The sequence below is a fragment of the Rhincodon typus genome, chromosome 11, assembly GCF_021869965.1.
Source record: "Rhincodon typus isolate 14 chromosome 11, sRhiTyp1.1, whole genome shotgun sequence".
NCBI classification, from domain to species: domain Eukaryota; kingdom Metazoa; phylum Chordata; class Chondrichthyes; order Orectolobiformes; family Rhincodontidae; genus Rhincodon; species Rhincodon typus.
Window position 1 is genome coordinate 8,820,893 of NC_063342.1, and position 27,517 is coordinate 8,848,409.

The 27,517-nt window shown below is 42.2% G+C and overlaps 1 long non-coding RNA gene across 1 annotated transcript in view; it reads left to right on the forward strand.

Annotated features, from left to right (window-relative positions):
* The window catches only part of LOC125484378, a 66,385-nt gene extending 40,600 nt beyond the window's left edge, over positions 1 to 25,785 (forward strand). The window contains exons 4-5 of the long non-coding RNA XR_007263200.1: positions 7,500 to 7,733; positions 25,506 to 25,785. This is a non-coding gene — a long non-coding RNA (uncharacterized LOC125484378). The remainder of the gene's footprint in view (positions 1 to 7,499; positions 7,734 to 25,505) is intronic.
* Positions 25,786 to 27,517: the final 1,732 nt, after the last annotated feature.

Genomic DNA, 27,517 nt, shown 5'->3' on the forward strand with positions numbered 1-27,517 from the left:
ACACAGTGTGGAGCTGGAGGAACACAGCAGGTCAGGCAGCATCAGAGGAGCAGGAAATAACACAGTGTGGAGCTGGAGGAACACAGCAGGTGAGGCAGCGTCAGAGGAGCAGGAAAGCTGACATTTTGGGTTGGAACCCTTCTTCAGATCTGGGGAAGGGAAAGGGAGCTGGGAAATAAATAGAGGGAGGAGGAGTGGGGCTGGAGAAAGGAAGGTGGGATGGTGAGAGGTGAATGCAGGTAGGGAGTGGTGGGGATTGGTCACTGGGATGGGTAAGGTGGATAGGTGGGAAAGAACACGGACAGGTTGTGTCAGATCAAGGCGGTAGGAGGAAGGATGTGTGGGGCTGGGGGAAGGTGGGTTGGGTGGTCATAGGTGGATTCATGTAGGGGGTAGTGGGGATTAGTCAGTGGGAAGGGTGGGGTGGATAAGTGGGAGAGAGGATGGACAGGTTGTATCAGGTCAAGGAGGTGGGGATGAGAGGTGGGTTGGACATTGAATGAAGCTGGGGGTGGGGGTTGAAATTTTGAAACTGGTGAATTCTATGTTCAGACCTTTGGGCTGTAGGCTCCCGAGGTGGGATATGAGGTTTTGCTCCTCCAGTCTGCATGTGGCGTTATTGTGGCACTGGAACAGCCTAGGAATGGCATGTCACCAAGGGAGTGGGAGGAGGAGTTAAAATGATTCGCGATACGAAGGTTGATTATCATGTACAGAGCACAGATGCTCCAAGAAACCGTCCCCGAGTCTGCGCTTGGTCTCACTGATGTAGAGGAGGCCACATCAGGAGCAGCAGATACAGTAGACCTGGTTGGAGGATGTACAGGTGAACTCCTGTCAGATATGAAAAGTTTGCTCGGGGTCTTGTGTGGAGGTGAGGGGGGAGGTGTAGAGGCAGGTGTAGCACTTCCTGCGGTTGCAGGGAAAGGTGCCGGGATGGTGGGGTTAGTGGGGAGTGTGGAGTGGACGAGGAAATTGTGGAGTGAGTGGTCCCTACAAAAGGCAGGAAGGGGTGGGGAGGGAAATATATCTTTGGTTGTGGGGTCAGATTGTAGGTGGCGGAAGTGGCGGAGAATGATACGTTGGATGTGGAGGTTGGTGGTGTGATATGTGAGGACCAGGGAGATTCTGTCTTTATTTTTGTTGGGGGGAAGGGAGTGTGAGGGCAGAAGTGCAGGAAATGCAAGAGATGCAGTTGAGGGCATTTTTGATCAACAGAGGGGAGATTTTATGGTTCTTGAAATAAGAAGACAGCTGGGATGCCTGGTGGTGGAACACTCCATCTTGGAAGCAGATGTGGCAAAGGCAGAAGAAATTGGGAGTAGGCGGTCACATTCTTGCAGGAAGGTGGGTGAGAGGAGGTGTAGTCCAGGTAGCTGTGGGAGTCGGTGAGTTTGAAATAGATGTTGGTGTTGAGGCAGTTACCAGAAATGGAGACAGAGAGGCCCAGGAAGGGGAGGGAAGTATCGGAGATGGTCCAGGTGGATTTGAGATCGGGGTGAAAGGTGTTAGTAAAGTTGATGAACTGTTCAAGCTCCGAATGGGAGCACGAGGCAGCGCCAATACAGTCATCAATGTAGCGGAGGAAGAGGTGGGGGATAGTGCCGGTGTAACAGTGGAAAAGGGACTGCTCCATGTATCCCATGAAGACCACACGATACATAATTAGGATCTACTTTATTAGGATCGTCATCATCACCAGAAGCAACACACAAGCCTCACTGTCAAATTCGCCTGGTGGCAAAGAGAACTGTTGCAAAGAGCACAGAGACCTCACTCAATTCATGGTCTCCACGTGCCTATTAAAAAGGCACCCTATTGATACACTATTTTTATGTGTGCTAACATTGAAACTACCTAAGTCTACAAGCTAACTGTTACTATGCAGGTGATTACCTCAATTCTGTGAATTAATTACATCAAATCTATAATTCAATAAAGATCATTTCATATTACTATTAAGAGTCGACTCACAGTCCTTTGTCAGATATAGGGGCTAAACACACTGTGTGGTGAACACAACAGTACAGTTCTTCACTTGGTTTGATAATACCCATCTAATATCTTGCTTACATTTTACTGTGAAGGTCATTGTTACATCAACACATTTCATTAGCTTCCGTTATGAACAAATTTAGCCCCTTGAATAAGCTTTCACCACTTGCTAAGACGTGTTTGGAATTTTATAAATGAATGCCTCGTTCAAAATATAATGAGCTGTCATACAGTGAACTTTGGCAGCTCACAATGTCTAACTTTGATCAGAAGTAGCAACAGTAGTATAGCTCAAGGTTATAATTTAACACCAAAATAAAACAAAGAAATGTGGACGCTGCAAATCTGAGACAAAAGCAGAAATTCCTGAAGAAACTCCGCAGCCCCTGTGGAGTGACCCAAGACTGGACCTGAAACATTAACCCTGCTTTTTCCTTACAGATCCTGTTGGAGCTGCTGAGTTTCATCAGCTGTTTCTGGTGTTGTTTCAGTTTAAAACCAGTGTGAGCTAGCCTATCTATTGGATTTATCTTTGAGTTGGGTTTGTTTTGATTCATTGTTGCAAATGATTTTAATCTCATTTGTACTGTAATTGGGTTTAAAGGAATACTCTTCGAACACAGAGGCAGATACTATTCTCTCCATTACTTCTCTGAACTTTATTTTCTTTGTGCCTTCCATGTCTTGACTAAATCATCCTGTACGTTTGGACATCAAGCATAACATTGTCATCTCTGGGTCAGAAGGTTTTAGGTTCAATTTCCAGGACCTGAGAACCTGATTGAAATTGCCAATCCAGCGAAGTATGAAGGAAGGACTGCACTGTTGAAGGGGCCATGTTTCAAATGACATGTTAAACCAGTCTGCACTCTCAGTGTGATGTGAATATCAAACAATAGAGTTTTCGCTGGAGTCTATGTACCCATCAAAGGAACATCTTGGTGATTACAACATTATTACTTTGTGGGACCTTACTGTGGACAAAGTGGTTGCTTCGTTTCCTACATCACAGCAGTGGTAACAGTTGAGAAGTATTTGATTCGACCACAAGGCATAGGAACTGAAGTATGGTATTTGACCCATTGAGTCTACTTCCTATTCAATGAGATTATGGCTGGTTTGATAATCCTCAACTCCACTTTCCTGCCTTTTCCTCATAACCTTGGATTCCTTTACTGATGAAAAATCTGTCTATCACAGTCTGAAATCACTGAGGTCATGAAAGGCAGAATAAAAGTGTAAGATGTTCTCACTTTTCACATTCTTTGTTCTATTCTTCTTGTGCTCTTCTCTATAACAGAGTTTATCGGAGATTCTAGGCTGTCTTTTTAAGTCTCTGAAGTAATTTTTGCTTTTGTCACAAGCTGACAATCGTTGATAGAGGACAAGATCTCATGACATTTAAGGTCGACTTCCAATTCACTGTCACCCCTCTTTGTCTGACCATGGAAGTTAAAATTAGTTTCCATCAGCTTTCCCTACATCCTTCAATTACAGGTATAGAGAAAACCAGTGTTCTAACGCTGAGCCAATGGTTCCTGGTTTATCTGCCCTTAATCTGACCTTCATCATTGAGATCATTGATTCATATGAGAAAGAAAGACCTTGGTTCATTTGTATAGCCCCTTTCACTGCCATAGGATGTCCAAAATTGCTTTATAGCTAATTAAGTCAAGTCACTGTTGTAATATGGGAAACAAGGCACCCAACCTCTGCATTAACAAAACCCTGAAAAGGAAGCATTATTATTAACGCCAACAATAAAGATTTATTTGTTTATGAAGTTTTGGCGTAACTTTCTTGATTATGTATTATACTCCTGTCTTTATAATGCCAAGCATCTAATGTACTACTTGTATTCAACAGCCCTGCTCAACCTGAGCCAGGGTCTTTGGCTGTTTTTGAGACTGTGAAGACCTGCCAAGAGCATGACTTGATCCTTTTTATTCGATTTACTGGGTGAACGGAATCAATAGAATTTGAAACCACATTTCAGGAAGGAAAAATGATTTTGCTTCTGCTCTCCGACGATCGCTTCAGTTCCACAAACAAATCTGTCAGAGTTCTCACATGAATTGAAATGTCCCAGCCACAAGCCACTTTTCAAATTAATTCCTTAAATCCTATAATAAAGTGATGACTAATTTAGCAAGGTAATGAAATCTCTTATAAATCTCCCAGCAGGTGTCTAAAGTAATTTCCTGCAATTTCACTTGAAAAATAATAAATTGAAACTGTTGCTGGGTCACTAAGGAATTTCCAGTGGCATTATTATCCCATAAATGATACAGGTGATACAGTAATAGCCCAGTATGCTGTAACCTTGCTTCTGAATCAGACCGTTATAGATTCAAGACCAAGTTTAGAGAGTTTAGCACAAAAACTCAGCTGATCCATTGTGGTACTGTATCAGAGGTGACACCTTTCATTTTTTTTTTATTCATTTACGGGATGAGGGTGTTTCTGGCTAGGCAGCATTTATTGCCCATCCCTAATTGCCCGGAGGGTAGTTCAGAGTCAACCACATCGCTGTGGGTCTGGAGTCACATGTAGGCCAGAGCCGATAAGGACGGCAGTTTCCTTCCCTTAAGGACATTAGTGAACCAGATGGATTTTTCCCCTGACAATCAACACTGGATTCATGGTCATTACATTCTTAATTCCAGATTTTTTTTTTAATGGAATTCAAATTCCACCATCTGCTGTGGCAGGATTTGAACCCAGGTCCCCAAAATGTTATCTGGGTCTGTGGATTAACAGCCCAGTGATAATACCACTAGGCCATTGCCTCCCCTGTCATCTGACACATTAAAACAAGGTCCTGTACGTCTTCTAGTGGGATGTGAAGGATCCTGTAGCACCATTGCAAAGAAGTGTAATGGACTTATTCCCCTCGCTGAAATAACTCCACAAAGGCCAGTACCCCGTCACCAAGTTACCCTTTATTTACACATGGAGAGTCCTTGACACTGATCCAGCTCCCTCAGAGCCAGCTCTCGGAGTGAACAGAACCTCTGACACTCCTGTTTTTATCTGTCAGCCAGGGCTCCCTGATTGGACCAGATTAACAGCCCCAGTCATGAACTCACTTTCTATGAGGTCCACCTGACTGACCTTGTTGCAATCACTATCAGCCAATATTTATTCCTTGATTAATGTCACTGAACCACCCTATCTTGTCATTATCACATTGCTGTGTGTGTGTGGGAGCTTGCTGTGCACAAAGTTGGCTGCCACGTTTCCAACATTGCAACAGTGACTGTATGTCCAAAGTGTTGCATCAGGTTTGATGCACTTTGGAACATCCAGCGGCCGGGAAAGGTGCTATGTGAACACACATTTAAAACAGAGACATTGTTCAGCAAGTATGACTTTAGGGATGAGAAGTAGTCTTGGCAACAAACTTTCAACAGTTTCAGTGAGAGGTCCAAGTGGTATACATTGCAAAATCTGCCCCTTGATCAGCAAGGTTTATGTTCTGATCATATTTAATGGAAGCATCTGAGATACCTTGGATAGATACCCTTCATTAAAACCTCTTGTCAGTGTTAATCTCAGTTACTCATCCCATCTCCCAGGCACAGGGAATGGACTTGGATATGGTGGTTGCATGAGAAATAGTCATGATATCTGAGAGAACTCAACACAAGATGAATGAGCATTTTAAAAACGAGGCACCGGGTTTGCTCAAAAATACCAGTATACCTTGCCACAATGGGTGATTCTGTCTCTAACGATAAAGCAAGTCTTGAACTGGCTTTAGTAAATATCTGATCCCTTATTCTCTTCTAATAACTAACACCAGACAAGTCCCCATTATCCAGATCTCAAGCATCCAGGATTTCCCATTTGAATCTCAAAAGCTGGATACATGTTAATTCCAAATGTTTAGGGTCTGGATGAGGGAAACATTTCTCCACTGTGTAGGAAGGGTTACTACACAAAGTCTTCAGCAGAAGATGGGTTCAAAAATTGATTGCATAATATTTCATGGCTAGTTTTAATATGACTTAGGGGGAGGTGATGGCCCAGTTGTATTATCACCTGGACCGTTACTCTAGAGACCCAGCTAATGTTCTGGGGAGCCGTGTTTGAATCCCGCCACGGCAGACAGTGGAACTTGAATCCAATTTTTACAAAAAAAACTGGAATTAAGAGTCTAATGATGATCATGAATCCATAGGAATACAGAGTACTGGGCTAATGGTAAGATTCTTGGTAGTGTGGATGAGCAGAAAGATCTCGTTGTCCATGTGCATAGGTCACTGAAAGTTGCCACCCAGGTTGATAGCGTTATTAAGAAGGCGTACAGTATGTTAGGTTTTATTGGTAGAGGGATTGAGTTTCGGAGCCATGAGGTCATGTTGCAGCTGTACAAAACTCTGGTGCGGCCGCACTTGGAGTATTGCCTACAGTTCTGGTCACCGCATTATAGGAAGGATGTGGAAGCATTGGAAAGGGTGCAGAGGAGATTTACCAGGATGTTGCCTGGTATGGAGGGAAGGTCTTATGAGGAAAGGCTGAGGGTTTTGAGGCTGTTTTTGTTAGAGAGAAGAAGGTTAAGAGGTGACTTGATAGAGACATACAAGATGATCAGAGGATTAGATAGGGTGGACAGTGGGAGCCTTTTTCCTCGGATGGTGATGGCTAGCACGAGGGGACATAGCTTTAAATTGAGGGGTGATAGATATAAGACAGATGTCAGAGGTAGGTTCTTTACTCGGAGAGTAGTAAGGGCGTGGGAATGCCCTGCCTGCAAAAATAGTAGACTCGCCCACTTTAAGGGCATTTAAATGGTCATTGGATAAACATATGGATGATAATGGAATAGTTTAGGTTAGATGGGCTTCAGATTGGTTTCACAGGTCGGCGCAACATTGAGGGCCGAAGGGCCTGTACTGCGCTGTAATGTTCTATGTTCTATGTTCATTGTTGATTGTTCGAGAAACCCGTCTGTTTCACTAATGCCCTTTTAGGGAAGGAAAATGCCATCCTTACCTGGTCTGGCCTACATGTGACTCCAGACCCATTGCAATGTGGTTGGCTCTTAACTGCCCTCTGGGCAATTAGGGATGGGCAATAAATGCTGGCCTCGCCTGCAATGTCCATGTCCCATGAATGAATAAAAGAAACATCTGAGATACATAAGACTCCATTATAAGACCTCAGGCTACACCTAAGAGTCAGTGCACATTACTGCTACTGAAACATTCTCATACTAACTTGGCAATAAACACAGAACTGGTTGGCCAGTGGAACCCCGCCCAGGAGCTGTATGCTATATGGTGATGGACGGAGCTTGTCAGTAATGCCAGTTAACCCTTTCAGGTACTAAATGTTTTATACAACGTCATGGTCTGGGGAATTTGACAGCAGTACAGGTAAGGGTGCAAGCCTCTCAGAGGATGACTTCCTCTTTATCCCACATGACATGAAGCATGCTTTGCCTCATTAGGAAATTTTGGATCAATCTATTGTTTTCTTCATTTGCTTTCCACCAGCAGACTCCAACTGGTCTGATCTACCACTCGCCTAAAATAACTGACAATAATTTTAACAAAAAAAGCCACTCAATCGTCTTCAAATGGCTCATGGAGCTTATTTAATTTGGAAAACTGTCAGTTTATTTCATAAGGATGTCGGTCACATGCCAAAATGAACCAACTGTGCAAGATGCTTACACTTGAAATGTTTGTTTCCTCACTGAAGAAAATGTGCAAACCAACTTCAACAGTAAGGTACAGTTATAGACAAAATATTTTACTGTAATGTGGCACAACGAGGCTACTTAATATTAATTGGAGTGTAAACATGGTATGGGTAACACCACCCTGACTGCCCAATGCACAAACATATCCTCTCAGAAATGAGGGGGACACCTGCAGAATTAAAACAAGTTTCTAGCAAGAAATTAATATTTTCATTAACCCGGGCAATGTGTTTACTTGCTACAATTGCAATCAAATCAGAGGAATTAAAATGGTTGACAGCAAGTCTAGCAGGTCAAAGGGGAATCATACAGAAAGGTGGAGGTTAGAAAAGAGTGCTTGCGGACTTTAAATCTTTGTGCACTGCTGACAACAAAAATGCACTCTGTCAATTCTTAAGCATTTTCTCAAACTTATGATAAGCCTGGTACTGTACGGCGAGGAAGATGTAAAGTGACTTTAGAAGGATTTGAACAAGCTTAGTGAAAGACAAGAACATAGCAAATGGAATATAATGTGGAAAATGTAAGGATGTCCACTTTGAAAGGATAAACAAATGTGCAGAGTATTTCTTAAATGGTGAGAGGTTGGAAAATGTAGTTGTACAAAGCGGCCTAGGTGTCCTTGTTAATAAGTCACTGAAAGCTAATATGCAGGAACAGCAACCTTTATCACAAGACAATTTGAATACAGGAGTATTCAAATCTTGCTTCAATTGTACTGGAGCGTGGTTAGGCTGCATCTGTTGTACTGCGTGTTGTTTTGGTCTCCCTATCTCAGGACATAAATTATTGCTATATAGGAACTGCAACAAAGGTTTCCAGGGCTTATTTCTGGGATGGTGGGATTGTCCCGTGAAGACAGATTGGGCAAACTGGGGGCTGCATTCTCTGGAGTATCAAAAAATGAGTGGTGATGTCATTGAAACATATAAAGTATAAAATATTTTACAAAAATATAAAATACTTGAAGGGAAACAGATGGTAGGTGTGAGTAAAATAATTACTCCTCAAAGCAGGAGTTGTATTTTAAAAATAAGGGGAATGTCACAAATTCAAGATGAGGAGGTTCTATTTTATTCATGGGGTTGGGAGTCTTTGGAATTCCCTACTACAGAGTGCCATGGAAGCTAAGTCTATGAGTATGTTTAAGGTAGAGATTGATACATTTCTGATTACCAGCAGTGTTCAGGGTGACGGTGACAGGGGGAGTAAAAGCCATTGAAATATTCAATTAACCATGATCGTATTGAATGGGGGTGGGGAACAGGTGAGGTGGTTTGAAAGGCTCACTCCTGTTACTATGTCTCTCTGTACACAAAGCCACATTCCTTCACTGATCCCCTGATACCTCACCTTTCACTACTATGTTCCAAATTTTTGAAATTTTCCTAATTCTACCCATGGAAAAAACAAAGTTGCTGGAGAAGCTCAGCAGGTCTGGCAGCATCTGTGAAGGAAAAAAACAGAGTTAACGTTTCGGGTCTGGTGACCCTTCCTCAGAACTGTATGTACCAATAATGCCTGATTCATTGTCAGTGAATAGCCATTTTGTTCTGATGCCTGCACTGCCTCACAAATACAGCAAATACTGCAATTCGGAAGTTAAAATAAAAGGTGCTGGGACTATTCAGTAGGTCAGGCAGAGCTTTGGTGAAAGATTTTGTTGTAACTTGAAATATTGCGTGCGATTTTAATTTATTCAAAAGTGACGTATTTGTACAATGTTAAAATGACGTCCATCAACTGTGTTTTTCTCTCTCCACACAGAGTTACAAACAGAGAGTTTATAAGATTGTTATTTTTGGGAATTATTCCTTTAATTTAGGAAGAATTAATTCCATTTGACCTCCTCTGAATTTTGACCAACGACAGTTGCTCAAGGTTAAACGTGACTCCAAGTTTATCTTGAAAGCAAAATACAGAGGATACTGGAAATCTGAAACAAATTCACTTCTGAAGAAGAATGATACTGGATTGAACCATTCATTCTGTTTTTCTCACTCCACAGATATTACCAGACCTGTTGAGTTTCTCCAGGAGTTTCTGTTTTTGTTCAAGAAGTTAGACTTTTAAGAACCATTGGAGCTGTGGTCGTAGCGGAAAAACTAACTCAGTTTTTTACTTGTTTTGGTCTATTGATTGTCATACAATCTTATCAAGGCTCTAAGTTTACATCAAAGGGTTTCCAGGGCATTATCAGCAGTTTGCACTGATTTCAACTGCAAAGCATCTGCAGACACAGGGAGATTTGAAGAGATACCATCAGATTCTGGAAACCATGATTAAGACATAGTGTCACGAATACCCACAGGATTGGAAGAAAGGATTAGATTTCTCACTGTTTGCTACCGGAGATTCCTCAGATGAATTCACTGAGTTTATTCCATTCAAATTGATCTATGACCACAAGATAAGAGGCTCATTACAATTGATTCAGGAAAAGTTATTACGACAAAAAAAGTCAAGTTGTCAATGTTGGATTATGTGCTCATGTTTCTCAAAAAACTAACAGGAGTAGGTAAAAGCATTTAAACATTTTACAGGTCAAAAGAAAATGAAGGAAAGGACAGACAAGCATGATAAAACTAGAATGTTTCAAGACTTGGCATTGCTAATGTTGCCTTTGAAAAGCGAACCTTTGAAAAGTGAACTTCACTGGTCTGTACAAAGTAGTTAGAAAGGTCAGTGAGCCAATTTACCTGATAGAGAATCCTAATCCTAGGATAAGGAATCAATAATGCCATATGAACGTATTGATGTGATATCATCACAGGGAAGGAGAAATAAATATCTCAGGTAGTCAGAGCAGTTGACAATGACAGAGATGATGAGAGTGAGGTAGAAGGAGAGATGGACTCTTTGCTTACAATTTGACTAGTCAACACAGAAATACTGTTAAGGTCATGTTGCAGCTGAATAGGACATTGGTTAGGCTACTTTTGGAATACTGTGTTCATTTCTGGTCTCCCTGTTATAGGAAAGATGTTGTGAGACCTGAAAGGGCTCAGGAAAGATTTACAAGGATGTTGCCAGTGTTACAGGGTTTGAGCTCTTGGGAGAGGCTTGTTAGACTGGGGCTATTTTCCCTGGGGCATTGGAGGCTGAGGGGTGGCCTCATAGAAGTTTATAAAATCATGATGGGCATGGATACGGTGAATAGCCACCGTCTTTTTCCCAGAGTAGGGAAGTCAAAAACTAGAGGGCGCAGGTTTAAGGTGAGAGGGGAAAGATTTAAAAGGGACCTAAGGAGTAGCTTTTTCCCACAGAGGGTGGTGTGTGCGTGGAATGAGCTCCCAGAGGAAATGGGGGAGGCTGGTACAATTAAAAAACATTTAAAAGGCATCTGGATGGGTACATGAATAGGAAGGGTTTAGAAAGATATGCTCCAAATGCTGGCAAATGAGACTAGATTTGTTTAGGATCTCTGGTCGGCATGGATGAGTCAGACTGAGGTGTCTGTTTCAGTCCTGTACAGCTCTATGACTCTATAGAGACACAATGCTCTCATATTTAGAGGAGCATTCAGTAAAACAACTTAAGACATATAAGGAAATCTGTCGGAGATTTCAAGTTACTCGCTTTCAAGAAAACAAGTTACTGAAACCCTTTTTGATTTGTGCTTACGTTCAAGCATTGGGGGACAATGTTTGAAGCTCAGCAGCACTGAATGTAGGTGTGTGTGCACAACAAGCTTTGCCTAGAGACAGGCTGTTGATTGTATTTTCAATGAGAACATAATGAGTTGTGGAGGTCAAGGGTCATCAGCATAACGACAACTCTGATTGCCCTCTGGGGAGGCAGAGAGAGAGTGTGTGTGAACAATACTATCCGGATTGCAAGAGACAATTTCCGCTCTCTGCAGTGGTGTAACCAAAACTTAAAAATCATTGAGCTATTCTCTCTGTTCGTTTGCTATAAAATGTTCCCTTTAACCAGTAATTGAGAAACTGAACAATTAATGTGTAAACCCTTGCCCTGTGGCTTCAAAAAAGAACTGAATTGGGCTTGGAGATGAGGATCAGCGATCAGAAATATTTGGAAGAAGCAAAAGGGACACCTTATCGAATCCTGTGGACTGATGCATTTGGAACTGTGTTTTCCCAACATTTTCTCCTCCATCTGTAATAGCCATGTCTGTTTCTTTGTGTCTGTTCGCAAGTGCGTAGGGTTTTAAGAAGGAGGTTTAGCTGCTAGAATTATTTTGATAATTCGTGTTTGGTATGTCTGTGGTTAGAATTGATTTATTTGTAATAAGTAGTAGTGCATGTTTAAGATTTTTTCTTACTCATTCGCTGGCTGGCCAGCATTTATTGCCAATCCCCATTTGTCCTTGAAAAGGTGGTGGTGAGCTGCTTTCTTAAACTGTTGCAGACTATGTGCTGTGGGTTGACTCACACTGTTGTTAGGGAGGGAATTCCAAGGTTTTGACCCAGCAACAGTGAAGGATCGGCAATATATTTCCAAGTCAGGATGGTGAGTGGCTGGGACCGGATCTTGAAGGGGGTGGTGTTCCCATGTATCTGTTGTCTTTGTCCCTCTAGATGGGAGTGGTCATGGGTTTGGAAGGTGCTGTTGGAAAAAAATTGGTGAAAATCTGCGGTGGCATCTTGTACACACTGCTGCTAACGAGCGTCTGTGACGGAAGGAGTGGATGTTTGTGGATGTGATGCCAACCAAAGTGGGCTGCTTTGGCCTGGATGGTGTTGAATTTCTTCAGTGTTTGTTGGAGCTACATCCATCCAGGCAAGTGAGGAGTATTCCATCACACTCCTGATTCGTGCCTTCTAGATGATAGACAGGCTTTGAGGAATCAGAAGTTGAGTTACTCACTGCTGAATTCCTAGCCTCTGATCTGCTCTTGTAGCCATTGTGTTTATGTGGCTAGTCCAGTTCAGGTTCTAGTCAATGGTAAACCCCAGAATGTTGGTATTGGGGATTCAGTGATGGTGACATGATTGAATGTCAAGGGGCAGAGATTAGATTAGGCTAATTATCATCCGTGCCTCCCTTCAAGAAGAAGTACTGGAAATTTTTTTTTATTTATTCATTTGTGGGATGTGGGTGTCGCTGCCTGAGCCAGCATTTATTGCCCATCCCTAGTTGCCCTTGAGAAGGTGGTGGTGAGCTGCCTTCTTGAACTGCTGCAGTCCTCCTGCTGTGGGTTGACCCACAATGCTATTAGGGAGGGGATTCCAGGATTTTGACCCAGTGACAGTGAAGGAACGGCGATATATTTCCAAGTCAGGATGGTGAGTGGCTTGGAGGGGAACTTGGAGGTGGTGGTGTTCCCATATGTCTGATGCCCTTGTCCTTCTAGATGGAAGTGGTCGTGGGTTTGGAAGGTGCTGTCCGAAGAGCTTTGATGAATTTCTGCAGTGCATCTTGTAGATAGTATTGGTGATATTTAGGCGTTGTGAAGTGTACAACCAGGGCTCAATCAGTGGTATGATGGTCAGGGGTCTTAAGAAATTAAAGATCTCACATCAGTTTGGGAAATCTGGGATTACATAGGAACATCTGGTTTGAAAACCGCCCCTCTCATCACTTGCCGACAACAATGTTTGTCAGAAAATAAAACTGAGAACAAGATTGAGCAGAACTACCCACTAGCTCATCAGTGAGTCTTTAACTGTCCAGACTTCACAAGAGTCTGCTGAACAAACAGACATCAGTGCCAGTGACGGAGATAATGCTGGCTAAGCAACAAACATTCAGTAGCACGATTGAGAGTCTGAAAACATGTACTTCACCAGTCAAATGACCGCAAGGGAAAATGAAGATTCTCAGTCAGATCAACAACCTGAGGGAGATAAGCTGCACATGAGAGTGAGACCAATTTCCTCAGATCGTGTACATGGTCAAGAGAAAGAAACTGCCTGGTCTAAGCATGCAGGATACTGTCAAAAGAACACTACCTTTTCCAATTCGAAAAAAATAAATTGTCTGATCCAAAATCCAGCAATGAATTCGATAGGAGCAAATTACTGTAGATGTTGGAATCTGTACTGAAAACAGAAGATGCTGGACATCAAAGAAGGTCAGATGTGGAGTGACGTCAACTCTGATGAAGAGTCATTTAGACACGAAACATTAGCTTGCTTTTTCTCCACGGATGCTGCCTGACCTGCTGTCGATCAGCAGCATTTTTTTGTTTTCAATGAATAAAATACTAGTACAGCTGTATTCCATAATAGAAATTCACAAGATTAGAGGTCCACCAGAGAATATTATATAGTGACTACCAAAACTAGCAGAGAAGAGTTCCTGTGCCAAGGGAATTCAGGAGGTTGAAGATCCTCCAGGTACCGTAATGGACCAACAACAGAATCTGTAAGAAGAGATAGTGAGAACTACTGATGCTGGAGTCTGAGATAACACTGTGTGAAGCTGGAGGTACACAGCAGGCCAGGCAGCATCAGAGGATCTGGAAAGCTGACGTTTTGGGTTGGGCCCCTTTTATGAAAAAGGGTCCTGACCCAAAACGTCAACTTTCCTACTCCTCTGATGCTGCCTGGCCTGCTGTGTTTTTCCAGTTTCACACAGTGTTATCTTAGAATCTGTAGGAACATCTTTTAGTGGAGAAATGATCAGTGGATCAAAACCAGGGTTAACAATCCTCAAGCAAGAGATCTATCCTTGTTCCATATCCAAACAGTTTGCATTCTGACAGAGAACATCCAGATGGAATGCATTCATGAAGCCAGAAATTGAGGTTAGATGGGATAGAGTGAAATGCAATATGGCTAAATCCATAATTGCGTGATTGGTCAACTGTGGAGAAAATTGGTTGGGGGGTGAGGGGGGGGGGGGGGGGGTGTGAGGAGGTATCATATTAAGTAATTGACATGTTTTCTTCTTTCAAACACCACTGCCAATAATACATAGTCTGAGAGCTGAAACAGTGTATCATTCCCTCTGCACTGAACTGGTATCTGGAGCATGAGGCTTGAACCCACAACTCTCTGGCTCAGTTGTGTGAGCAGCTCCAATGAACTATCGCACTAAGGATTTATGGGATGAATGTTCCTCAGTTAAGGAAAAGTTGAAAACTTGAGGCAAATCACCAGCTCAGCTCCTTGAGTATGAAAGTGATGATATATATTTTTTATTTATATACTCCTTCAGCTCTGATTCCTCTTAATCAGTGACTGTGTCATATAACAGTCTCCATCAAACTCTCAGGATTGATTGAGCCATTGCTGGAAAAATGAATCATGCATGTAACACAATCATGTTTGTATCTACTAGGTAAAGCAACAGTCCTTCCATCTGGCTTATGATCTTCTGTAAACTGAAGATGGCAGGAAAAGTTGATAAGACTTGTTAGAAAAGCATACGGGGTCCTTAGTTTTATAAAGGGTGGCATGTGATACAGAAGCAAGAAAATTATATTGAACCATTAAGTCCAATTCTAGCGAGGATTTTAGCAAGGATTGTTTTGTTTCACTCTTTTACGGAATGCCATTGGCTGTGCCGATCGTTATTAGCCCTGAAGAAAGAATAGTAATCCACCTCTTGAACCAACGAAGACCATGTGGTTTAGGTACACTCAACGTACTGGTAGGAAGGGATTTTCAGGATTTTGACCCAGGAACAGGAATGAAATAAATTACATAGTGCCAAGGAGAATGAGACCTTGGGAAGGGGAAGAGCTGACTCAAAAAGGTAAGAGGAATTAGAGAATTACAATAAAAATTAAATAATGCAGGTGCTGAAATCAAAACAGAAAGTGTTGAAAATGTTCAGCAGGTCTGGTAGCATCTGGGGAGAGAGAAACAGAGCTTATGCTTTGAGCTGAATAGCAAAGAACTGAAGAAGAGTCATATTCAACGTGAAATGTGAGTTCTGTCTGTCTGTCTCTCTTTCTCTCTTCTCTAGACTTGCAGACAGACCTGTATGGTTAATTCTGTTCATTAGGGACTTCAGTTAAGTGAAGACATCAGAAACGTTAGCGGTCAAAGAGATAGATCAGAGGTTAACATGAAATTCAATGCAGGTGGGTGGTTTTTACCAGAGTACGTTGACAGAAGCAGTTTCCACGGGCAGGAGACTTTGTAATCAGACTACACAAATTCATGACAATTGTAGAAGCCAGAGGGCAGCTGGTGAGAAATTTAAGCAGTGGCTTTTTGTTATTTGGAACGTAATGCATGAAAGGCCGGTGAAAGCAGATACAACAGGAACTTATGAAATACAACTGGATAAATTCTTGACAGAGTTTTTTTTTATTTTCTAAGCTTTTAAAAAAAGAGCAGAGAGTTGAAATATCAAAAACACAAATTGTTGGAGAAACTCAGCAGGTTTGGTAGCATCTAGAGAGAGAAATGTTTCGAATCCAGCGACTCTTCATCTGAACTGATAGCACCAAGGTCAATGTAATATTTAAGGTGAAGATGGTTGTTGGGGGGAAGGAGTGGATAGATGGAGGCAGATCCCAAAGAATGAAAGGGCTAGACAGAGAAGGGAGTTGTTGATAGAAAGCCAGGACAGAAGAGAAGCTAAATAAGTGACAATGAGAGTGAAAGTGTATGACAGAAGGGGTAGGCAGTGCTGAAAGCGACACATGTCATAACAGGACCAGGGTGAGGGGGTGGGCAAAAAACAGAGAAGGACATAATCAGGCTCTAAAGTTATTGAATTCAATGCTGAGCCCCTGTTATGGCCCAAACCAAACCCCCTCAAAATATATAAAGACGATAATGTAGAGCCTAACTTTTTCTTATTTTAAAGACAAGTGTAAGGCGTTGCATTACAGATACAATTTGATTGGTCAAACTACTCGACATTAAGCAAAAGACACTTTCTTTTTACACTGCAGTTAAAGTATTTAAAATAAAACAAGACAAAAAATAAAAGAATTGCCTTAACTGTAACTCTATCAAACTTATTTATATATATAAACTAATACTAACTAACTGTTCCAATATAACAACATTCCATAAACACACCCCTGGCAAAGGCAAATTCAGTAAAACAGCTTGTCTCAAATGTAATTCTAGCAGCAGGAAGACAACCCCAGGTTTTAGCTGTAACAGAGAGACGAATAATAGCTTCCACATGTAGCTCCAAGACACCAGGAACTGCTACTGAAGGCTAAAACTAAAAAAATTCCTGATTCTGTGATCCAATCTGGCTGCTTTTATTGTTTCAACTTTAATAAAAAAAAAACCAAGGCCTCACAAGCGGTTTAATTTATTGGCTTTGAACAGATTGCTCAGTACTTCTTGAAGGAGCCCCCCCCCGACCATCATCTAACCCTAAGCCTTCATGATATTATACACAAACCCGTATGTAGCTTAGGCCATACCAGGGAGAGAGGGAAGGGATAGAGACACCAACGAAATGAATAAGAAAGAAGGCAGCTAAACAGGCCCAAACGAACTCATCAGCATTTTGTTAGATAAATTACAAACCACGAGACCAAGATAGTACACCCACTTGGGCTGACACAGCAACAAGATCGTTACACAAGTATAACGAAATAACAGGGAAGTTGATATCCACAAGCAGGTAATGGCGCTCTATCTCGCATGAAAACAATGCCCCTTGTTAGCAAACGAAATAGGAACATTGACATGGTTAATGCAGGAGATAGATCTTCAACCATGTTAACCTGATAACATAATAATATTAGGCCATATCAGGATCAAGGATCAGAAAAACAGACGATGGAGAACAAAGCGAGACAGACACATGGCCGGCGATGACATAGTTAGAAATTACTCATGCTTTGTAAAGCCATAAAAAGTCGGGGATTGTCCGACATGTTCAGAGTCTCCCTGACGATCCTGTGAGACTGTGTCTTGGAGCCCTCCCTGCTGTAATTGACAGCAAGCTTGAATAAAGAAGTGCTACTGCTGAAGCAAGACTCTTACCCTCGTAGAGTGTCTTTTAGAGTTTGAAAAGACCCCCTCCACTTCTGTCTCAAAATTTCTTCATAGAAAGAAAACAGGACAAAATACACCTCTCAAATCCATAGTATCATCATATCCCAGAGGCTGCAGAGTCCCCCAGTGAAAGGTGAGATGATTTCCCGGTGTGACAAGATTCAAAAAGTCTAAGAACGTAACCATGCGCTAGTGCAACAGCAAGCAAAGAAAAACCAAACCAGCCTCTTGCTCGGAAGGTTTGATTTTTCACAACTGGCCTGTAAATGGAAAGAATAACAATACTACAAGAATTGAAATGTGGTCAGAAATCGACTGCCTTAATATTTCAACACGTCCGTGTTCCTATGTGCAAATAGTCTGTAAGATAAAAGAGAATCTTACACATTCTGTGGAATATTAATCCTCATGTCAAGCCAGGGGACAAGCTCTTAAACTTAATTGAAATCCTTTAATCTTCTGAGGATAGTTCCAGTTCAAAGCTGGTAGAGGTTATGTATTACAAAATGTATTCAAGCTCACTCTAATGCAACACATGGTGTTGCTCTCCTCAGATGAAAGGAATTTTGTATAATAAATGAGAGAGCTTTTAGGGGCAAAAGCTAACGTGACTGCATTTTCATTCAGGGTCCAGGAATCTTTGTTTTATTTATTCATGGAATGAGGGCATCACTAGCTAGGCAGCATTTATTGCGCTGAGGGCATTTAAGAGTTAACCACATTGCTGTCGGTCTGGAGTCACATATAGGCCAGACCAGGTAAGGATGGCAGTTTCCTTCCCTAAAGGACATTAGTGAACTAGATGGTTTTTTTCCTGACAATCAGCAATGGATTCATGGTCATCATTAGATTCTAAATTCTAGATATTTTATTGAATTCAAACTCCACCACCTGCCGTGGCAGGATTCAAACCTGGATCCAGAACTTTATCTGGGTCTCTGAATTAACAGTCCAGCAATAATACCACTTGGCCATTGTCTCCCCCTAGGATCACTTGAGGTCCTCGCCTTGTCAATTTTAGTGATTATTGATACTCAAAAAGCCAGAATTGGGCCAGAGATCAGTTTGGCACTCAAACTGTGGTGTGGTAATTTCTGGAGGTCAGAAGGGGTTTTGGAGAGTGATTGCCAAGAGCAGGTAGCAGCTAAGACGAGGCTTGCTGTTGTCTGATGAAATAGAGCAGTCAAGAGAGGAGAGGGCAAGCATCGCATTGGTCAAAAGAAGGGCCGAATGGCTCATGCATCTGGTTCCCAAGTTGCTCTGCTCAAGCGATGGTGACTTTGTGCTACTTCATGTGAGCTCAGTTTAAACTTCCCTTTTAGTATTAGCAAAATTTTTCAACAATTTCAGAATGGCTCCCCACTGCGCTCCATCAGCTATCTACTAACTTGCCCCAGACACTTCACTCTTCCACTCTTGCCTTTGAGAATGTTTTTTTGTTCCATTTTCAGCCTGTAAACAAGCTCTTCAAAGAGCCTCACGGCAAGTTAATTGGAGGTGTGCGGTTTATTGGCTTTCCAGTTCTGCGTGTTCTCTGTTTGAAAACTGTAGCCTGTCACGGAAGCTTGGAATTTAGGAACACTTTTTGCAAAGTGTGCCCACACTGTCCTTACACACTTGAGCAATTGAAAATCTCAGTCTTTGGGTCTTATATGGAAGCCTTGTGACAAGAGCAAAACATAAACATAGACAATTGTGTAAAATATTTTCTTTCAAGGAAGGATTGCAATCCTATTTCCACAATACTAAAACCTCAGGAACCCATACACAAGGAGAGACAGATGCGCTCGAGCTATCAATCCTCCTTTCTCCTGGGGAACCACAAACACCTAAAATATGTATCCAACCTTTTAATAAAACCTTGACAGACCAGCAGTGAAACCTTTGTAACTGCATCACAGCATCCTGTCAAATTAATGGAGACTTAGGCAAACTTTACAAGTTTCTCAAGTTTATTATTTGGATGGTTCTCTCCAGGAGCTCAGTTCTGACTCTGTGCCCATGCCTACTCACCGCTGAGACTCCAGGATGGAAATAAGGACAATAAGTCGAGGGCATGAGAGATGGTCTTCATGGGCAAACTCGACTGCTCCTGGATAATTTCTGCTCTGTAATATTTGCTTAATGTGTGTTGTTGATGATGTCCATTGATGGCTACACTCAAGCCATGTTGTCCCTATTGTTTAAAGTAATGGTACAGAAAGGATTAATACTGAAGACTGCATTACTCTCCACCCAATCTGAGGATGTCATAGGGACCTTGTTGGGGATAGACAGAGCATCCTAAAATATTGAAGAGGACAGACATGATATGTTAGACTTTCCAGTTGTCTGAGAAACATCTATTTTTTACTAATCCCTTGGACCCGATCACAATAAGCAATGAATGACATCTTGTTCAAGACAATAGCTTCTGCTTGTTAGAACAATGATAGCAGCAATTTATCCAACTACATTTTGGTGCTGGATGGCATCACATGCTCACACAACATCCTTCAATAGAGAAATGGTATTCCGTTTTCTTCCACACTCAACCTTCCAGCGCTGACTCCTTTTTGAGGTGTGACTCCATAGGTACTGATCAGTTGGATGGACAGCTGGTTTGTGATGCAGAGTGATGCCAACAGCACCAGGTCAATTGCTGCAATGGCTGAGGTTACTATAAAGGATTCTCCTTTGCAATCTCTCCCCTGGCCTGAGGCATGGTGACCCTCAGCTTAACTTACCACCTGTTATCTCTTTCTATTGAGAGAACAACCGTATGGTTTAGCCAGACAAGGGTGGCTTTAGTGATCAGTGTCCTGAACACATTGCTCCCTTTTACTAACAGGGGAGTTCACGGTTCAGTGATAATGGCACTAATAAGTCAGAGATGAATGCTCTGGGGACATGATTTCAAATTGATTGGGATTGTTGTACAAACCCATCTGGCTCACTTATGTCCTGCTAACAAATAGAATTGACCAATTATTGTCACTGGCATTGAGATCAATTTTCTTTCAATGGTGATTAACACACAATTTTTCCGTTTGGAGTACTAATGGGGAGGAATGGAAATATGATGGACAGGTTGATGATTAACCTGTTAAACCACATTATTGACTCAGCAGTTATTGGAATAAGCCAGAAAGTGGATTGCTGTCATAGTAAGATCAGCAACGAGCTTAATGAATGGCTGAGCAGTTTCAAGGGCTGAGTAGCCTATACCTGCTCCCTAAAGCACATATTTGTATGTTCATTTCATTTAACTTCTCCTACACCAACATCCTCAGAGCTTCTCATCATCACAGATGTCAGTCTTCAGCCAATTTGATTCACCCACATCACACAACGAAACCTTCGAAGGCAGTAGATACCATAAAGGCCATGGGCCTTGACAACATTCTGACATTAATCCTGATGACCTGAGTTCCAGAACCTGCACACCCGGAGCCAAACTGTTTCAATACAGTTACAATACTGGTACCTACCTGGCAAATTGTCCAATTATGTCCTGTACACAAAATCCAACCCAACCAATTACTGCCCCATCAGTCTCCTCTCGATCATCAGTAAAATGATGGAAGGTGTCATCAATAGTGTTATCAAGCAGCACCTGCTCAGCAATAACCTGCTCAGTGATGCCCAGTTTGGGTTCCGCCAGGGCCACTCAGCTCCTGATCTCATTACAGCCTTAGTTTAAACATGGACAAAAGAACAGAATTCCAGAAGTGAGGTGAGGGTGACAGCCCTTGATATCAGGGCAACGTTCGACCGACTATGGGTTCACGGAGTCATTGGGTATCAGGGGACCAACTTTCCACCAGTTGGAGACATAACTGGCACATCGGATGTAAGTTGTGGTTGTTGGAGATCAGCCATCTCAGCTCCAAGAGTTCCTCAGTGTAGTTTCCTAGGCCCAACCATCTTCAGCTGCTTCATCAATGATCTTCCATCCATCATAAGGTCAGAAGGGGACGTTTGCCAATGATTGCACAATGTTCAGCACCATTCACAACTTCTCAGATACTGAAACAATCCATGTCCAAATGTAGCCAGACCTGGACAATATCCAGGCTTGAGCTGACAAGTTGCAAGTAACATTCGTGCCACACAAGTGTCAAGCAATGACCATCTCCAATGAAAGACAATCTAACCATTAGGCTTGATATTTAATGGTGTTATCATCACTGAATCCGCATTATCAATATCCTGGAGATTAGCACTGACCAGGAGCTGATCTGGACTAACTAAATAAACACAGTGGCAACAAGAGCAGATCTAAACGCTTCAAATACTACAATGAGTTACTCACCTCTGACTATCCAAAGCCTGTCCACCATCTACAAGGCACAAGTCAGGTGTGTGATGAAATACTCCCCACTTACCTGGATGGGGGCAGCTCCAACAACACTCAGGAAGCCTGACACCATCCAGGACAAAGCAGCCCACTTGATTGTTATCACATCCACAAATATCCACTCCCTCTACCATTGACACTCAGTAGCATCAGTATATACTATCTACAAGATACAGAAATTCACCAAAGATCCTCAGACTGCTCCTTCCAAACCCATGACCATTTGCATCTAGAAGGACAAAGGCAGCAGATACATGGGAAGACAATTACCTGCAAGTTCCCCTCCAAGCCACTCACCATCCTGACTTCAAAATATATTACTATTCCTTCAGCTGCTGGATCAAAACACTAGACCTCCCTCCCTAAGGACATTGTGGGCCAACCTACACCACATGGATTGCAGTGGTTCAAGAAGGCAGCTCACCACCACCTTTTCAAGGGCAACTACAGACAGTCAATAAATGCTGGCCAGCCACAACGCCTACATCCCATTAATGAGCAAAATCATGTCCTCTTGTGCAACCTAAGGTGAATGAAGTATAGCCACACTACCACTGGGCCACAAGATATCATTGCTGTGGACATGAAAGGCAATATATAAATTATGCCTTCTTCCTTAGATTCTTTGAGTCATAGAGCTGAACAGCATGGAAACAGACCATTTGGTCCAGCTTATCCATGCTGACCAGATATCCTAAATTAATCTAATCCCATTTGCCAGCATTTGGCCCGTATCCCTCTAAATCCTTCCTATTCATGCACCCATCCAGATGCCTTTTAAATGTTGTAATTGTAACCACCTCCACCACTTCCTCTGGCAGCTCATTCCATACATGCACCATCCTCTGCATGAAAAAGTTACCCCTTAGGTCTCTTTTAAATGTTGCCCTTCTCAACTTAACCCTATGCCTCTAGTTTTGGACTCCTCCACCCCAGAGAAAGGACCTTGGATATTCACCCTAATTATGCCCCTCATGATTTTATAAGCCTCTATAATGTCACCCCTCAGCTTCCAACACTCTAGGAAAAATAGCCCCAGCCTATTCAGTCTCTCCCTATAGCTTAAACACTGCAAGCCTGGCAACATACTTGTAAATGTCTTCTGAACCCTTTCAAATTTCACAAAATCCTTCTTATACTAGGGAGACCAGAAATGAATGCAGTATTCCAAAAGTGACCTCACCAATGTCTTGAATTGAACGCTTGCACAGGATTGGGGCACCAAGTGGCCTCCTCTTGTTGCTTCATTCCATTTTTGTTACTTTCTCATGGATGTGGATGTAACTGTTTGGACCAGTGTTTATTGTCTATCCCTAGTTACCCCTTGAGAAGGCGTTGGTGAGCTTTCTTCTTGAACTGCAGCAGCTTATGTGTTGTTGGTAGACACACAATGCCCTTAGTGAGGGAATTCCAGAACTGCACATAGATTGATGAAGGAACGGAGGGGAGAGACCACTGCACCTGCCTGTAAGGGTCCTTTGCTCAAGACAAACTGAACTCTGTGGACTGGGACAAAGTGCAGCAATCAGACCAGAGTCCTAATCCAGTTGGGAGGGAGCTGTAGGTGGCAACGTCTCAATGGACATGCTTAATAATTGCAATTGTGAGCAGACAAGACAAACATGGCTTGGCATTTAATCTGCCCCATTCCTGGCCTGGTACGACATCTGGCATCTTTCCAAGTCGAAATAAACATAAATAAAAATAATGACCTATTGTGCGACCGAATGAAGACAGCAGCTTTGTTCCTTTTACTCCACCGAAACTGCAGGTCATGGATACTCTCATTATCCTGCATGAGTCCCATCATTACAATGTGATTCTGACAGCTACCATGGTGCAGCTTATGATACCATTAATGGAGATGACTGCACATATCAAACAGCATCTCTTTTGCACCATTACTGAGTCACCCACCGAGAATGTTAAATACTGCTCCAAGGCTTACTCAGTGTCATCATTTGTACTCAGTGAAGTAGGACAAAGACCTCAGCTCCCTTGCTCTGCCCTGCCATGCTGTGCTGGCCACATGCCATTAATTGAGAGCTATTTACAGGCAACAAAATATAATAAGAGAAATAACACTTTCATTGAAATTGCTGCTGGTTGACTTGACGATGCAAAGAAATGAAAGAAAGTCTTGAATTTATCCATCGTTCTTCATCACATCAGGATATCCTAAAATTCTTTAGAACCAATTAAATAAGTGAAATAAGATGCAGTCAATGTTGTTGTTTAGGGGACACAGGAGCTAATTTGTGCACTGCAAAGTTTAATGGGATAAAGACTGGATAATGGGTATTAGTTGTTGAGGGATAAATATTATCCAGGGATAACTTTGCGATTCTTCTTCAAAACAGCTCCACCTTTTACATCCATCTGAGAGGATGCAGATGGGAACAAATGCAGAAAGCCCTGGAGAAACTCAGCAGCTCTGGCAGCCTCTGAGGAGAGAGAGAAACAGAATTGACACTTTGAGTCCAAGACCAATAGAGATTTCCTTGAAAGTCACAGATAGACAAGGTAGTGAAGAAGGCATTTGATATGTTTGTCTCTATTGGTCAGTGCATTGAGTATAGGAGTTGGGAGGTCATGTTATGGCTGTACAGGACATTGGTTAGGTCACTTTTGGAATACTGAGTTCAATTCTGGTTGCCCTATTATGGGAAGCATGTTGTGAAAATTGAAAGGGTTCAGAAAAGGTTACAAGGATGTTGCCATGGTTTGAGCTGTAGGGAGAGGCTGAATAGGTTGGGGCTATTTTCGCTATTCATTGGAGGCTGAAGGGTGACCTTGTAGAAGTTCATAAAATCATGAAGGGCATGGATAGGATGAATAGCCAAGGTCTTTTTCCCAGGGTAGCAGAGTCCAAAACTAGAGGGCATAGGCTTAAGGTGAGATAGGAAAGACTTAAAAGGGACCTAAGGGGCAACTTTTTCAAGCAGAGGGTGGTGCATGTATGGAATGAGCTGCCACAGGAAGTGATGGAGGCTGGTACAATTACAACATTTAAAAGGCATCTGCATGGTTATATGAATAGGAAGGGTTTAGAGGGGTATGGGCCAAAAGCTGGTAAATGGGACTAGATTAAGATACCTGGTCAGCATGGACGAGTTGGACCGAAGGGTCTGTTTCCATGCTGCACAGCTCTATGACTCTATGACTCTATGACTCAATGTCTCTATGTCTGTCTGACTCTTTGACTCTATGACCTTGGTTTTACAACTCATTTGAAAGGTGTCACTTCTATGAGAGTAGGGTTCAGAGGGTGAGTCCGTATACACTGTAGTCATGCTGCGATGTGCTTTCAAGGAAGTGCAAAGTATTGCTATTCTCTAATCAATATGAATTGAGATATTATCACACACCGCTGGAACAGGTGGGACTTCTATCCAGGCTTTCTGGCTCAGAGGTATGGACACTACCTCTGTGCCTCAACATCCCCTTAAACTGCTACGTGAAGAAGGTTTCTCAGGTTTACGACCAGGTCATAAAAAACAATTACACCCACTAACCTCATACTTAACGTTTTACATGTTAATGGATGAATGATATGAGTGAAATTCCTTTACAGAGGATAGTGGACTGAAAATTCTTCAAGGTGAGGAGGACTGACTTTCCCCCACTGTTCTAGGAGAAATAGGATATTTTACAAGTACCAACATTAAACACCAAGACTTCTCATGGAATCTGTACAACATGGAGAATCATGGGATGTTTACCACATAAAAAGAGACCATTTGGTCCTTCACAGCATTTTACCTGGGCTTCTGTTCATGTTTAATATCATGTCTTTATTATATTTTTCACAGTCTAATAGATAATAAAAATCCTTTCTTTTGACTCAAGGAAAATGATTTTGAACTGAATCATTTTTGATCTAGTTAACTAAGTTTACGAGTAAGTGTGCCAAAGAGAAATTAAAACACATCTGTCCTGTCTGAACGAGAGGAGATTAAAAAGAGTGGTAACACTATTCACAATCCACTTGCACAAAAGACATATGAAACAGGTGTTAACCCGTCAATTTTGATATACGCTGCTCTGTTTCAGGTGAACCTGAACAAGTGGAGGAGCTCCATTGAGCTGGTAATGTCTATTGGACTTGAAATGTTAGTTTTGTTTCTCTCTCCACTGACACTGTCAAACCCATTGAGATTTTCAAGCACTTTTTATTTTTGTTTCACACTTTCAGCAGTGGTTTATTTATCCCAGCGAAGGATGAGGGCATGCATGCTGCTCATAATATGGAATAGTTATACTGGCTAAACTGGTACAGGATGAACCAATTTTAATGTTACTGATCATTCCCACAATAATCTTGTACAATAGTTGGATGAATAATGGTTACAGAGGTAAGGTTCTGATGTTCCTTGTGCTCTGAATGCAGACGAGGTTTGTGCAAGAAACCTCACTGATTTCGCATTTTATTCACTCTGGTCATTGGTCAAGGTAAAACTCTTAGAGCACAGATCATTGCTATGTTTCAGTCCACCTAAGAGCTCTATTATTACCCCTGGTTGTGACTGGGATCTTTCAATTTAACAGGCAGGTTCCATTGATAGAGGTGCATTGTCCACAGATAGCCCACAAGCGATAAAGCCATTACTAGAAGTGATTTAGTTGCTGCTTTCATGCAGGGCTTCATGCAGGGCTGTACTGACACACAGAACATCACTCGATATCAGGAGTCCATTAGGCAGTGATCCTTAATGACAGTAATGACATTGCAGACAAATGCCTTTCAGTTTGAATGTAACAGCATTAAGAATGCCGCATTCCCCCGATTGCTAAAATCCCTGTCAACCACACGGTTAACGTTTGGGAAATCCAATTTGAACTATTGACTTTTATTTCAAGAAAAGACTCAGGCAACAGTGAAACTTCAAAAATGGGTGAAGATTCACGAGATCCACTAAGGGTGATAAGGTTGCTTGTACCTCAGCCAAAAAGAACACTAAGCCTCAGAGGAGATTTTGGTTCTACAATGATAAAAACAGCCAACTTACATTTATATAGCTCCTTTTATGTACTTAAAACAGCCTATGGCACTGCTGTAGGATGCAAGGTATTAGGAGAGGTGAGCAAAACCTTCTTCAAAGAGATAGGTTGTGTGCAGCATTGTAAATCAGAAAAGAGAGTTAGGGAGGTGGAAACAATTATGGAGGGGAATCCAGAGTTTAGGGACAAGGTCGCTTAAACAGCTGTCGCCAAACAGAGAAACTAGGGTTGAGAAAGAGGCCAGAAATGAAGGACGGCAGAAATATTGGATGGTTTAGTAGAGGCAGACGTTACAGAGAGAGGGTTGTTGAAGGTCATTAAGTCAGAAAGTTGCTCATCAGGTCTCACCCCAGAGACTAGGGCATAACAATCGAGGCTGACTGGAGTCCTGAGGGAGTGCTGCACTGTCAGAGGGTCAGTACTGAGGGACTGCCGCACTGTCAGTGGATTAGTGCTGAGGGAGTGCTACACTGTCAGAGGATCAGTATTGAGGGAGCGTCGCACTGTCGGAGGGTCAGTACTGAGGGAGTGCTGCACCATCAGAGGGTTAGTACTGAGGGAGTGCTGCACAGTCAGAGGGTCAGT